This window comes from Balaenoptera acutorostrata, chromosome 4, assembly GCF_949987535.1.
Source record: "Balaenoptera acutorostrata chromosome 4, mBalAcu1.1, whole genome shotgun sequence".
NCBI classification, from domain to species: Eukaryota; Metazoa; Chordata; class Mammalia; order Artiodactyla; family Balaenopteridae; genus Balaenoptera; species Balaenoptera acutorostrata.
This window is the reverse complement of record NC_080067.1, coordinates 120,338,156-120,354,986: the sequence shown is the minus strand read 5'-3', so window position 1 is coordinate 120,354,986 and position 16,831 is coordinate 120,338,156.

Genomic DNA, 16,831 nt, shown 5'->3' with positions numbered 1-16,831 from the left:
AATATTTGGGTTGGAAACCATACTATGTTATGAACTCTGTCAGCAAAATTGAGCATGTCTTGCAATACTATCAGAACTGTGGAAAGAGCTGGAAAAAAAACAAAATACGTGAAGGACATTTAACAGAAAGAGAAGTAGAGAAATCCATGGAGAAGTGGATTGCCTGGACAAAGTGTTGCCGCTGGCAGACCTGCTATAACCTCTCCTGAGAACTTGTCAGAAGTGCAGAATCCCAGGCACCACCTTAGAACTACTGAATCAGAATCTGTAATTCAGCAACACCCCAGCGTGATTCATGTTCATTTACTTTTGATAAGCACTGAGCTAAGGACATCAAGCCCGTTTCAAGGGATTCTGTACGAATCCCAGAGCTGTCTCATAGTTCCCAATGGGGAAGCAAACGTACAAACTTACTGGTTTTTCTTAATCAATCGCATTAATCCAGAGAGAAGAAAGACAAAATTTCCAAATCTAATTCACCCAGAGTTATTGGTTTAATGGTTAATGAGAAATTCAAATAAATTTGAGGACCTTTTTTTTTTTGTTTTCAATTTCTCAGTAATAGTTTTCCCAAATGGGAGTAGTTGTCTTAGACTACAGAGTTTCTCAGACTGCAAAGATTCGATTGCTGGATTTTGATCAATTTCTGTGTTAGCGTTGTTCAGTTTAGCATCTGGTGAAGCAATCTAAAAGACCTTTCTTTTATCACAACCAGTCTGCTGCAAAAAAGCTGTAGAGAGGTTTAAAGGTGTTATTTGTAGTGGGCATAGGATAAGAATTATGGCTGTTGTTTTTTGCCTGAAGACAGAAGTTGCCTGGAGGGAAGTTTCCCAGCTGAAACTGAATGCCTCCATGATACCCTTTAAGCAATTTCAAAATTTGTGACAAATCTTATTTCTTGTTTTCAGTTATATTTGTAAATTACATCAATGATAATGAACATTATTTTGAATATTAAAAAGATACTCTCTATTGTCTTGGAGAACAACTAAAATTTAAGTATCTCATTCTGCTTAGAAGAATGACTGACTTTCACTTTATCCTTTTTAATATGTCATAAATACATAAATCAAATAGATTTCTTTTTTCCCTGAGGCTTGCTTAAGTTAAGGTCAAAAAAAAGAGAAAGGAAAAAGCTTTATTCCTCTTCTCTTTTAGATCTGATGAAAAGCCCCAAAATGAAATTAATATTGATTTCCTCTAAGAAAGGACAGATGTTTTAGGTGCGTATATATGTTTATAATAGGCCTATTATTGATGGATGGTAAATACAAGGGCACCACTAGAAAGTGGAATTATGATTCAGTCACGAAAAGAAGAAAGCAGGATTTCAATTTTCTAAGACCTCAGGCCATAACTATACCAAAATTTTTTTCTCGGCAATAATCCAGACAACATAAACAATCAGTATGAGTATTGAAATCACATATCTGACTTTGTATTTGTACAACCTAGCCATTGCTTATATCTGCAGCCATCTGTGGTAGACAGAATAATGGCCCCTGGAGACGTCCATGTCCCAATCCTTGGGAGCTGTGAATATTTTAGGTTACATAGCAAAGGGCAATGAAAGTTGCAGCTGGAATGAAAATTGCTAATACACTGATCTTAGGTAGGGAGATTATCCTGGATTATCTGGGTGGCCACAATATAATCACAAGGATCCTTAGAAGTGGGAGTGGGAGGTAGAAGTAAGAACCGAAGGGTAGCAGCATGAAAAGAACTCTGCTGACATTGCTGTCTTTGAGGATCTACGAAGAGGTCCGTGAGCCAAGGAATATGGGCAACACCTAGAAACTGGAAAAGGCAAGAAGATAGATCCTCCCCTAGAGCCTGCAGAAAACAATATACCCTGCCAATACTTTGATTGTGGCCCTGTGAGACCTGCGTTGAACTTCTGATATTCAGAATTAGAAGATAAATAACTTGTGTTGTTTAAGCTACTAAGGTTGTGGTATTGTCACAGCAACAATATGAAACGAATACACCCTATTACCATGATTCCTACTTCCACACTGCAACTACAAAATAATAACACTGCAACCAGAAAATGATCATGGCTGCTGAGTATATTATACATTGAGCACCTGTTATGTGCTAGGAACTTAAAATTTATTATTTTTATTTCTCGCAAATCTCTGCAAAAAATATCCTAAATTTATCATTGAGGAAATTAAGCATTATATAAAATAACTTGTTATCAAGTAATGGTTGAACAAAGATTTGAATATAGATATTTCTAATTATTTCAAAGTCTGAACACTTTCTAATATATCCATTATCTCTAAGATAGTAAGTGTAATCTTGCTTTAGTTGAGTTACTCTAATAACTGAATCATTACTGGATAAGAACTAAACTCAAGAACTGTGTAGCTATCTGTTATTATCCAGAAACAATCCATAAATTTCAGTAATTAAATAAGTTTGTTGTTATAGGATACAGTGACAAAAATCTGTGTAGATAGAAATTGAATAAATGTGTACTTGTCCTTTGAAGGATACATTTGAAGAATATACTTAGACTTTGAACACATGTATTATTATTTGTGCTGACCCCCAAACAATTATTTCATGTTTGTAAGAAATAACTGGAAAGGTCAAATTTATGGCTCAAATACTATTTTGCACTATTATATGTACTTCTTTCACAAGAAAGAGAAATATTCTTTCCTAACTAATAGAGAATGAATACATCTCCTTGGGTGAGATCTACTATTATGTTTATATGAGAATACTCATAAGCCACTGTTACCTTCTTTATCAGCAGAGGATCCCCTCAAGCATTGTTTGGTCTGCAATAGTACAAAAGTGTTTCCTAGCCCTCTTCTCTCTTCTGGTGGCCTTATTACCTGGTCAACCTGCAAACCTTGCTTTACAACCTGTGATGATGCCCTGTACTTTCCCCTATAACTTTTTGCCCATTTGCTGGGGATGGGGTGGGGGATTGGCTAAGGGAGTGATTCCATTGCAGTTTTTACTTCTGCTGAAAGCAGTACAGACAGCAATGATTACAAGTCAAGCACTCATGTTTCCAACGACATCACTATTTTCCGACAGCTGACTCAGTCGCTCAGCAAGCACTTTTAGTGCCATCTAGCCAGGTATGTGATTTTCAGTGGATATGTAATTTGGATCTTGGCCTCTCACTTCTTTAACTGTCAGAACATGGGCCTCCTAGAGCAGCAGACTGCTCAGATCCTAGAGGGAAAGGACTGACTCCCATTCATCAACAGACCATTAAATGAAGAGTCCCATCTGGTGAACTCCATAACTTTCTGTGTTCCTGTATAAAGCAGGATGGGAGGACATAGGGTGGTGGCAAAATTAATGAGAATGTAGTGAAGAGAACAAGTCTTTCATGATAATTCAGAACTAACGAGAAATATTTTCTTCTGCTTCAGAAATAAAACAAAATTTTAGAATGAATTAAAATTTAAGTTAAAATTCTTATTCTTGAATATGTAGGCTTAAAGAATATGTTTGTGGCATCTAAATTTTTTCTACTTCTCTTCAGGCCAAAAGAAACATGTTTTATAAATTATTTTCTCAATATCTTTGATCCAAAGATTCCCTTTTTACTTGAAGCTAGAAGGCTAAATTTTATTATTCAAATGCAAATGTTTCATGATTGGGATATATTTAAAACTATAAACAAATTTTTAAAAATCTCTGTGAGACTCAGGGAAAGGCTGACATTTTTGTGTTAATATAGAGTCCAAGAAATTAGACCAGCTCTCTGTGCCCTGTAAAGCCAAAAGTAATTTTTATGTCCTATGATGTTTATATAGATACGATAATACCCAAATCCTTCTTTTCACAAGATGTTAGCTAAATTTGAAAAATATCAAAATATTTTGGAAGACATACACATTCTTCCAGTCAAATATAGTTCAAATATGGTTTTGCAAATGAAGAGCAAACATCTATGAGGTTACAGAATACTCATATATCTTACATTTACCAAGAGTAATTTGTTAGAGAGCAACACCTAAATCATATGTTAACATTGACTTTACCCATAGTACATGAATGTACTTCCCGATTGATTTGCCGAATCAATCTCTCAAAGCATAGGTCTCACCCTGATATTTTCCTATTGAAATGGTTTCTTTTTTTTTTTTTTTTTAAAGGAATTCCTTTATTTTTATTATTTATTTATTTATTTTTGGCTGTGTTGGGTCTTCGTTTCTATGCGAGGGCTTTCTCTAGTTGTGGCAAGCGGGGGCCACTCTTCATCACGGTGCGCGGGCCTCTCACTATCGCGGCCTCTCTTGTTGCGGAGCACAGGCTCCAGACGCGCAGGCTCAGTAGTTGTGGCTCACGGGCCTAGTTGCTCTGCGGCATGTGGGATCTTCCCAGACCAGGGCTCGAACCCGTGTCCCCTGCATTAGCAGGCAGATTCTCAACCACTGCGCCACCAGGGAAGCCCTGAAATGGTTTCTTTGCTTAAGGAATCACAAAGAAAAACAGAACTAAAACAATGTCCGTTCTGCTGCTCTCCCATAGATACTTCTAAATCTCCCAAGTCCAAATACTTTTGAATCGGATAACAAAGCCCCAGAGCAGTGTGCCAGTTTTTCCACAATCTGTTTGGAAGTCACCTATACATTACCACTGTCTGTTTGGAAATTCTTCATCATTAAGTCCTCTTGCTTGTTTTCAAACCAGGAGCTGTCATTTTGCCTAGCCTGATTTGGGCTGTTGATTTGAAATCTGATTGTCTACCTGCTTCCAACACAGTATCCTTTGGCCTGCTGCACTGCCATTTGGCTCTCCGAGTTTCACGCTGCTAAACTCCAGGTTTGAATGTCTTGTGCACTGCCCAAACCCCTGAGGGCACTCATATATCCAGACCCCTCACGTCTGGTGAGAAGAAACCGTGTACTGAAAAGTCGTGTCGATGTTTTCATTTGCCTTAATGACTTTGCGAGTGAGTGAATTGGATAATGATGTTCCTAAAGCTCCATTGCTAGGAGGATGTTTAATGGCGTAACACAGAAAACATCTCAAGAGAGATTCTATGTTCAGGTTAGGCCCCAAAGTGTAAGTGGCTCTTTCTGCCAAAGACATCAGAACAAAACATCATTATTCCTAGGGGCAAAGAGAAAGCAGATTGTTCTCAGGACACCTGTGCACTAAGAAGGCTCAGATTTGAAAAGGAGAAAGCCATTCCTGCACTAACAGGGCAGGCAGACAGCAATATTTTTGCTCACCCAAAAGGAGGACATAATTAGTGAGATTTAAAGGCTTGAAATGCAGACTAAGAACTAGTAATGAGAGCATTAAAACAAAGAATTGCCAGTCAAGGCGTGGAAGGTTTGGGGCAACAAAGCAGAATATACAGTTCCTGGAAGAAGGAAAGATTGGATGCAGATTCTTTTATCCACGTTGGTTCAAGTTTGCCGTTATTTTTCTAATAAAATATCACCACAGTTTTATACCAGACTTCCACAGCACATCCCTTATGCACTTTGTGTATAATTATGCTCAAATTCCCTGTATAGCAAAATACAAAATTCACACTCTAGACTGTTGGATTCAGTCATCTTCCGCTAATCCTTTTCTTGTCACCATGGTGTTGTAGTTTGAAAATATTCTTGTGATATTAGGTAGTGGTGTCTGCCTCAGCAGTCCCTCCTGGGGGTTGACAGAGCAGATTCCAGGGCTCACTATTGGAAAAGGGGGAGAACAGCACAAACGAGCAGACAAGTGACCTTCCTCAGGGTAAGCTGCCTTTAAAAAGCTTTGTTTTCTTTGTGTCTAGAATATATTGAGGAGGGAATGATCCTGCTTTTCTGCCCTCAACAAAAAGTCATCTTTACACAACAGTAAGCAAGCAAGCCCAAGAAGATGGAAACACGAGATGGTAGCTTCGTATACACTTTGTGGTAGCATTATGTGGTTAGTGAGAGTTTGGGCTTTGGAGTGAGACTGCCTGGATTGGAATCCTGGCGTGGCTCTCTCTCATGTTTTTCATTAGTGAGGATAACTTACATCTAGTTTGGTGGTAGATGTTGTCCGTCTGTTTCTTTTTACAGGGATATGGGAGAGGTTCAAAAAGGACCTCTCCACAGCTACCATCTTTTCAGAATCCCCTGTGTTTATTTTTGAAGAAGAGGAATTATCTTTATTATATATGTTCTTTCTTGCCTGAAAGAACATATCATGTTGATTATTTTAAGGAAATTTGGGGGAATGGTTAAGCAATTTCAGTAAGCAGACTGGGCCACATAATACCTAGTCTCAGGTTTAAGCACACATAACGTGGAACATTCTTTCCTCATTTTGAGGCAAGAGGGTATGTCATAAACTTTTGAATTCATTTGTTCTCTTTCACCTTGGAAGGAATTTACAATATTTGAATACAAAAAAGTTTTGTTGAGCCCCCCTTTTACAGCCTATTCTAAGTTTAGACTTCTGTTTACAAGTATATTATAATATATTACAACAGATCTACTATAATCTGTAACCATGCATTATTAGGATGAAAATGTCCCTGACATAGTCTCTTGTCTTTGGAATAAAAGCAGCCAAATAGTGGCGGCAACAACAACAAAAAGTTTCACTTACAAGGAAATAAGAATGAGTATAAATTTGTAATAACAGAGAAAATCCAAGACTGATACTGCTATTGGAAAAGCTTATAAAATAGTTACCAAGTAGCATAAATCTCCCCTAAATAATCATGAATTATCAACGATGTGGAGATTTAGATTAGTCCTTTCTTAGTTTTGTTTGTTCTTAAAGTAGTAACAGAGGTAATTTTCTATCGAATTAAAATAAGCTATCGGCACTTCTTCACAGATCATAGTACACTTTAATAATAAGGCCTATTATTGTTAACGGGGGAGAGTGATTCTACCAGATGACAAACCTGATGCATCCCTTGGTGCTCATTTATAGTGGTTAAATGGGATTTAGTGAATTGTTAACAAACTGATATATGTTGTATAAATGCATTTTATTGCCACTTTTGAGATTAAAATATTTCTATAAATTGAATTTCTAATATTTTAATCTCCACTGATTCAAATATTAGTATTTTGTCAGTAATTAACTTAAGAACAAATGGGCAAGGTTGAAATGAGGTAGCTTTTGATGTATAGTAGGGAAGAATCTACTAATGATTCAAGCCATACTGAGATGGAATGCTTAATATTTTTCATCCTTAAAAATATAGTGAGCTTCCTTTTATCAGAGGCATTAAAACAGTGCTGAGAAATTTATGTGTAGAAATGATTCACATATGTACAGAGGCTTGGATAAGTTGCCTTTAACATTACCTGTGAATCTGAAATACTGTCCTTTCACGGTCAGTTTTGAATCCATATCAAAACAGTGTGTCTAGGACAGTGCAACATACTTTATCAATATTATTATAATTGCAAAGTTGTTGCTTTTTTCCATACAAGTAGTACATGTAGAGTAAGACATTCACATGGTTAAAAAAAAATCAAGCAATAAAGAGAGTATTAAGCAAAAATAAAATGTTGTCCCTTATCTTCATTGTCATCTCCTAGATGTAGTCAGATTTAACCATCACTTTTTAATATTTTTAGTTAACCAAAATCAGAATAATATGCTTATGTCTAACATTTTTCTTTATTAAATTTAGATACTATTGTTTTCCTGCCAATAAAAATAATGAATTCGTCACTATTACCTCCCCTGCTCCCAGTTGTCCACGTTTACGTTGTTATAATTTAGTTCTTTTATTTGCTACCTTCTGTTCTAGTTCTAACCTCTAGTTAGAGTTCCATCAATTTTAAACAGTTCACTCTCCACTTTTACACTTGAATAAACACCTGAACTTCCCTCTTTTTACCTGTACACCATCAAAGTTTATAGTATTTATATTCTGTTACTGTGATTAATTCTTCTGTGCATTGCCTATAGAGTCTAAAAACTGAAATTCAATAAACTCTGATTTCAATTTTGCATTTATTTACATATCATGCACTGCAACTAAGCAGAGTGATTGGAGCTGAAGAGAAAATTATGCTATCCTATGTACCATTTAAAGGAGAATGTTACAAGTTTCAAGGTCAGATATATTTATTTTATCTTTCCAGTTGCTCAAAAGAATGCCTGATTTGAGAGATTCAAGTTCCCTAACACTCATTACAATTAGCAATATTTTTCTTTCTTTCGGGAAGCAAATTAGATTGGAACTGAAAACCATATCTATTTTTAATATGTCACAGTAAGATCTGTTTGCTCCCCTTCCAGAAGAAACATTATGCATTTTATAATGAGGGGCAAGAAGATAAAAATATGTGGAATTCATGTACCACATCTTATTCTATCCAAATCTTATGTTTGTGTTCTCTTTTAATTTTCTATTAAAGAATAGAGAGGGATCTGCACATTCTCAAATGAAGTCATAGAGCTGTAACTGGGTATCATCATGGCTCATAATATATGCTCTAGGGATTTAAAAAGTTGGAATAATCTCTCCATTTTAAGAGTTTCCTGTTGATCATACAAAGCTCTGTGACAAGTTGTGTACAAGCTCCTTGGTGTCCCTTTAGACCAAGTAAACCGTGCCATTTGGTAATTTCTCCTTAGATGACAAGGAGTCAAATATAGATGATATCATAATGTTGCTTGGCATTTGTGGCTGAAACTATCATGTCCACTTTTATCCATGTGCTACTCCACTTTTGTTGGCCATGGGATTGAGTGGAACGTGGATAGAAGTGATGGACGCCACCTCTAGGACAGGCCCCTAAAATGTCCTGCACGTTCTATCTCCCCTGCTAGTCATCTGGAAATCAAGAACTATGAAACCTGAGAATCACACAGTGGGAGGAGCATGGTTCTCTGGGTCACTCTTTGCAGGAAAGTACACAGAAGGGTAACTTGATCAAAACTGATAAACCAAGAAATAAAATTTGATTTTGTTAAAAAGTCATGAGACTCTTTTCATTTCAGTAGCATAAGCTGGCCTATTCTGACTTATATATCATTGTTTTATGACGAAATTATGGTATACTTTATTGGTCTGTTTCTTGGTGTCTTGAAACTTCTGTCATGTTTATTTAAAAAAAAAAGCATAGCTCAGAAAGGTTGGTTATACCCTATTTAAAAATTTTTTTTTAAATTTTTTATTTTATTTATTTATTTATTGGCTGTGTTGGGTCTCAGTTGCTGCGTGCAGGCTTTCTCTAGTTGCAGTGAGTGGGGCTACTCTTCGTTGTGGTGTACGGGCTTCTCATTGTGGTGGCTTCTCTTGTTGTGGAGCACGGGCTCTAGGCACACAGGCTTCAGTAGTTGTGGCACGCGGGATCAGTAGTTGTGGCTCGTGGGCTCTAGAGCACAGGCTCAGTAGTGGCGCACGGGCTTAGTTGCTCCACGGCATGTGGGATCTTCCAGGACCAGGGCTCGAATCCGTGTCCCTGAGTTGGCAGGCAGATTCTTAACCACTGCGCCACCAGGGAAGTCTGGTTACACCCAATTTTAACACCAATTTCATTTACTTCTTATTTGAACCAAGACTTCTTGTGGGGATGTTTTTCTAGAGTTTGTAAAAGCTTTTCTTTTTTGTTGACAAAAATATATTATGATTTCTTCATCATGTTGCTAAGATAATCCATCTTAATCACAAAGTTTGTTTAATAAAATTTATTTTCTGAAGACATACTTCTCTGAGTCTTTAGTTATAATTTGTGGCCTTTTACTCTACGCCAAATCTTTTTATTTCTTCTATATTTGCTGCATAGCTGCCATTTCAAGTTTTCTTTTCAAGGGTTAGATCCATACCATTCCTTATACACTATGCTTTGTTCTTTTGGTATTCCTTTTTCATTTCTCCAGATAATATCCTTTAATAATTAAAAATATTATTCAAAGGATATAAAATTTTTGACTCCTGTATTTCTAAAATTATCTTTAATTTCCCTTCACTAATTATGGACTAACATAGGTGCAGAATTCTAGGTTTAAAATAATTTCTCTCAATCTTTGACAGAACTGTTCTACTGACTTCTAGAATCCACTGTTGCTAATTATAGCATGTTGTCTATTATAGTCTAAGTTTCTTCCTTCCTTTGGAGATAAACTGTTTTTGTTCTCTGTAAGCTTTTCAGACTCTCTCTTTAGTATTAGTATTCTATAATTTCACAATGATGTGTCCAGTGTTGGATAATTAAAAGTTTATTCTGCTTGGTACTTGGTCAGTTCTTTTGGTCGAAACTTCTTTTCTTCAACTCTGGAAAATTCTCTTTCATTTTTCTTGGATCATTTCCTTTTCTGCACTTTTTCAGTCCCACTCATAGCCCCACCACCCTCCAGAACACCCCCCAGTTATATGTTTAATATCATGGTTTCATATCTCATTTTCTTTTTCTGTAGATGCATGCTATTAACTAGGGTACAATACAGCCTCCTAATATATATATATATACATATATATATATATAAAATAAATATAGACATTGGACTTTCTTGCCTTTCCTATCTCTAAACAATTCAGAATCATTGAGATTTTATGCTATCTTTTAAAATATGCTTTAAAATACATAAAATCACTACCTTTATGTCTATTTAAAATGTATTTAAAATACCTCATAAATAACTTTGATTTTAGATTTTATCCTTTCATCTATTTCAACCACATTTTAATTTTTCCCTTTAATACTCAAACTTCACATTATGGGGGAAAAGCATAAGGGACATTTATGCCTGTGGAGAAGGGTTCTTACATCATTTGATCATAAATCAGAACTTTCTGAAACTACACCAACTCTCTCAATCAGTTGACACTGTTGGATGTATCATATGATGAAGATCTGAAAGAAAATTGATACTTAGATCCTATTTTTCTTCCTGGAGTCTCCCATTGATTCTAAATGGATTCTCAATATATGCTCTCAATATTCAGAGATTTCCAAGTGAAATCTTTTTCCACCTCCATGATTATGCCTCTGAGACGAGATTATCTTCCAGGTAACATTGTTCAGTCTTGATATATATCTGCATATGTTGTTTTTGCATTTATGTCTTACAGCTAAATAATGTTTCTATGGGACTAGGAATATATCTTATTACCTTTGAATTTCTGCATTTTCCTATCGAGTCCAGTTTCAAATGTGTGTGTGTGTGTGTGTGTGTATAAGATTTTGGGTGACTATGGAAGGAGGAACTCTTTGATGGTCTTCAGTGGTAAGGGAATTCTTGGGTATACTCTATTAAGTGTTGGTTCAGTTTTTAGTTATATAGTGTGGTTTCAGGCTTACTGTGTGCCACCAGGCTCTATAATTTGCAAACAGTTGTTTCATTTTTATTGATTTCTCTCTGTTCTTTCTTTCCCCCTGCAACATCTCTTTGGCTCTTGAGAGCACCTGTGCCATCAGGTCTTAGTTGAGCCAGTTTCTTGGCTTATTCTCTCTTTAACACTGATGACAGTCTCCAGCTTTTTTCTTATCTACATTGCCACCTTTGCATTTCTACAATAGGTTTCATTAAAGCAAAAAGTCCTAAAATTTACATTTACATTTTAACATAAATAGCTACAGTTATACAAAATAATCACCCTTATATCCCCATTTTGCAATGTGGATGCTACCTTATAGGAGCAAAAGAAGATTTTCCAAGAATCCTGTTGGCATTGACATTGTACATGGCTAGCAAGTAGTAGTTAGTATTGTGGTGTAAGCAAGACACCTACACAGAAACAAAGAAACAGAAAAGCACTGGTACCTCAGGCTTGTCCTTTGCGGGTGTGTGTGTGTGTGTGTGTGTGTGTGTGTGTGTGTGTGTGTGTGTGTGTGGAGGGGGGGTGTTTGTGCTTTCAAATATCTTCCTTCTCTGATTGGTTGGGGTTATGATGCTAGTTAGATGGAACTTCAGTAAACATTTGAAACTGATTAGCTGACTAAGAGCATAATTTATGCTATTTCACGCATAAATGAATTACGCTTCTGTAAGATAAAATATAGAATCATTAAGTAGAAAATAAAAGATGACATCATTTTTATCAGCTTGTGCTTAAATAGAAATCCTATTCAGGTCAAGTTTCCTAGGTTCACAGACTACAGAAACACCTGTTTACTTAAAATACTGCAAGTGATTTGTGAAATTTAGAACACAGACTGTAAAACACTCATAATTTGAAATATTATTTTTACTAATAGCAGATATTTAATTTTAGAAGTCCATGGTTTTTAAAGCAAGAACTATTTAGCACTTATTAGTTACAAAATACACACACAAGAGAACTAGAAAAAAGAAACCCCGAAGACTCTTATTTATATGCATTATAGATGAAAATATAAAACCTGTCTAGAACACTGGTTTTGAATTTTACTGTAATTGTGCTTTTCAAAGTAGGTAATTAAATTGCTATGTCTTTGGGAAAAGGTCAGCTGGGATAGCACAGATTAATCTCTCTAGGGCATTTGCTCTTAATAACCATGAATCCTTGTTTCATAAGCTTGAAGGCTTGGCAAGGTTCCATCCAGCCTAAAATACTTTGAAAATGACAGAAATTCACTAAGAAACACTCTTAATAGTTTTACTTAATCACCAGTTAACCTGCATAAGTAACTTTGTGTTCTCATCTACCTGTTAACCTACACTATGATCAGATATTGGGGAAAATGAGAACATGAAGCCTCCTGGGTTTTCGCTGTTCTTGTTGCTCATTCCTGTATTGGGTATGATGTTTGTGCCCTGAGCTAGATGCAGAGGGCAAAAGAGATGAGCTCAGGTACAGACAGAATCAAACCTCTAATTCTATAAATTATTACTGAGTGCCTGTCATCAATTTTGCATTTCTATTGTAATGTTCCCATGCTGTACTTTATACAAATTATTAAGAATAAATTCTGGTACAACTTATAAGAGAGTCCTAAAAAAACCTTTCTAAGATATAATGACAAAATCTATGTCTATACAAGCAAAATTAGAGTCCTTTATTGAGACTATGTCAGTCTCAAGTCCTTCTAATGAGAAACAAGCAAACAAAGAAAAAAAAACAGCTAATTCGATCCTGAATTATCTAACATGAATATTCTCATGTTGATGGGATTATCCTGCCTCACATTCTCATAGCCTAAAAGAAAAAAAAAAACTGATGATAAATTATAAGTGAAAAATACTATTTTCTAAAGCATAACTATTAGAGACATAATACAATCCCTGCCTCATTTTTAAAGTTGTGAGCCTAAATTTGATAATTCCATCAACATACACTTAAATTACCAGTAGAATATCTAGATCCCATTGGGGAAAAAAAACCCTTTTTCATATGGTAATTATTAGTGGATGCTTGATAATTATTTTTCAAAAGCTTGTTTAAAGGAACTGGGATCTCCAGTGCTTAAAAGAAGGGCTCTTCTAAACTGAATACCTGTTTCCAGATGATCCTTCCTGGCCATTCAGCAACTTGTGCTTTCTAGTAACATCCTCTGACTTCTCTGAGTTATTAAAGGAGATTTTCCTTGTGTTGGTATTTGAAGAAATGAGTCTTCCCTCTTCCTAATGCCTTCAATATGTGTGTTGGCATCAAAAATTTGGACTCCTAAGGGAAGTGTTTAATATCCTGTAAGGGCAGTATTTAAGGGGAAGAAGCAAAAATGGAGACTATTCTAGGAGAAAATCACATTTTTTTATTAGTCTTAATTAACAAGGTTCATAACAACAACAAAAATATACATGTAATTGCTTTCTTCTCTGGGTTAGTAAGGGCTTCTTTCTTGAGACACTTAAATTATACTTTAATCTTAAAATAAATTTTGTTCATTGATTTTGATTTAATCACCTTTCCCTGTGAGCACTGACTGTTGAGCACTTTGTGTTATGAAAGTTCAAAATGAGGAGATAACTATTACTGTTACATGATTACATCAACCTGAAAATATTTACAATTTAGTAAATTGTTGCCCAGAACAGCTGTCCTGAACCACCAAACTACCTACAGGACAAAGTATAGACTAGTACTTTTCTTAACAACAATAGTTCAGTTCATCCCTTTTTAGTATTTACTGTATTTTATTATTATTATTAGCAAGCCATTTTTATAATCAATTGCTAACAGAAGGATTTTTTTAAGTTGACATTTATTACTTTTTGAAACTGATTTCTTAGTTGCCAGTGTTTTAAAAAATATACTAAATAAATGTGAGAGCAATTTCAGCATAAATATATGAAGCTAACTGACAGAAGCTGTAGCTGCAAATAAATTGCTGAATCATATTTTTTACCTACTTACTGGGATCCTAAACACTGCTGACTAATATTTTCATAGTCTTCTAAGTGTTTTTCTACAATTAGTAAAAGACACTTATTCTCCATTTCACATTTAGTAACACCTCAAAAATTTATTTGTGCATCAGAAGGAGTTTTTCTAAAATAAAGTGAACATAATCCCCACTGAGCCTAAAAATCACATGTATTACATGTGTATTGTTAAAATATATAAAAGGATTCCAACTGCTGGGAAGATCTTGTACATTCTGTGATTATCTATATAAAATGTATTTGACTTTAATGTTAAGAATAATTTTAAAGAAATCTTACTTTTGTCCACTGTTTATTTAATTAACTGAACAGTTACACTCATTCTAGTATATAATTTCTAACAATATAGTGAAAAGTTACTACATCTCAAAGCTGTTCGGATCTGAAATTAATTTTATTTCTCTGCTAGGTCATTTAATACTAATTCTTTTATATCTCCCCACCCTGTTTCAGATTATTTGTTTCATTTACCATTAATAAACTCCTTACCCTAAAAAAGTTATTGCTTAAATTGTGTTTTCATGTGATGATAAAAATCTGCAAAATCATTTGTTCATTGTTATGCCCCAAATTCAGTCATTAGCATTGAGGTAATCACTCTACCTTTAATTATGCTGCCTACAAAGGCTTACAATAGCTTCGATACTGAACAGAACATTCCTTAAAGCAATTCACCTCAAACTATTAAACTAAGAAATTAATGGCTCTGTCTACTGTGGCTCTTTCTGGCAGATTACTTGAATAAGATAAAGTTTTGTGTAAAGCACATTCTTTTTCCTTGGTCCTTGGTTTGCAGCCTATCATGAAGTTTGATGACCTTCCTCCAATTCATCATTCTAATCAAACTTTCTGACTTGTACCAGCCACTTCCTGTGATGTGCATTTTAGTTGTTGAGTGTGAGTGTGTATGTGTGTGTGTGTGTCTATGTGTTTAGGGCAGAGAGGTTGTTACATGAAGAACATGTGTCTTAAGGAGTCATATGACAAGACTAAAGAGTATAAATATTAGTGGAAGAAAAATAAGATGGCTTTTATCCCATGGCTTTTAAATTTGTCTTTCTGACCAAGAACTTACCTAGTTCTCCTTGCCTGATACAACCCATAAGAACTTCCTTTTAGAAAGGAAACTGATGAATTCATTCATACTGAGATGTAAATGATGAAGGGTCAAAATATTTCTAAGGGACAGGGCTTTTATGTTTACAAAGAAATAGCACTATAGTTATAAAAATTCATGCTTAGTTAAATAGTAGATTAGTACTATTCTTCAAATATAATAACAACAATGATGATCATAATATATAGTTTATATTAAGAAATACATGGGCAAGACACATCCTATGAGTTTTACAAACATTATCTCTTTTATTTAACAACAGTTCTTTGAGGTGGGTAATATTATTCCTGTTTTGCATACATGCATCCTCAGAAAAGTCTCCCTGAAATTTCTGAAATCACATTGCTGAGGCAATTAGTAACATTTTAAATCACCTAATCATTGGAAGGGGTGGTGGTGGGGAGTCCTTGCCTTCATAGTTCAAACTAAGTTAAAAATAAAAAATATTCCATACAGAATATATGCATGATATCACTCACTTAAATTTTGAAATATAATAATACCCATAAACTTTGGGGGAGAAAACCAACAAAAATACTACTTGAAGGCACTGGAGAACAAACAAAATTAGGGAGAAATTGGATGGGAATCTGCCCCTGGAGGAAGGCATAGGGCAAGTCTAGCAGATCTGTAATTGACATCCCGAAAGGAGAGAAGATAAATAATGGGGGGAAAAAAAGAAAATTAAGAATAATGGCAAAAATTTCCCCAAAGTTGGTGAAAATCAAATTGCTGAAAACTAAATATGAGAGAAAACTTTGAAATTAGCTAGAGAAAAAAATGACACATTAAGAATAGGGGACTCAAAACACATATTACTGGAGACTCTTCATGAGAAATAATGAAGTCCCTAAGAAAGTGAAAAGACACTTAAAAGTGCTGAGACAAAAAGTTGTCAACTCTATACCTGTTGAAAATAATGTTGAAGAAGGAAAATGAGATACAGACTTTTACAGATAAAGCATAAAGAAAATAATTCATCATCAGAACAACTACACTACAAGAAATGCTATAGGAAATTCTTTAGTTTACAGGGAAATGATACTATATTGAAACCCAGGTCTTCAGGAGCAAATGAAATTACTGGAAAAAATAAATATGAGAATAAATATTATGTATACTTTTTTCTTTTAATTAAAAATATATAATTTTGTTAAAAAGTATAAACTTGTATTATGTGTTGTATGTAATACACAGGACAACTGTAACAGAAAGGATGGAGGAGATGAGGTAAGTGGGCCTACATGGCTGTGAGTTTCTTAAATTTTACATGAAGTAGTACAATATTAATACTGAGTAAACTGTGAAATGTTAAAGATATATTTTGAAATTCCTAGATAAACCACTAAACATATTACAAAGAGAGTTAGCCAAAATCAAATAGTTAAATAAAAATGGAATTCTAGTAAATGCAAATAACACAAATTATGGAAGAAAATTTTAGATGAAATGAACAAATTCTGTGAAGAACAT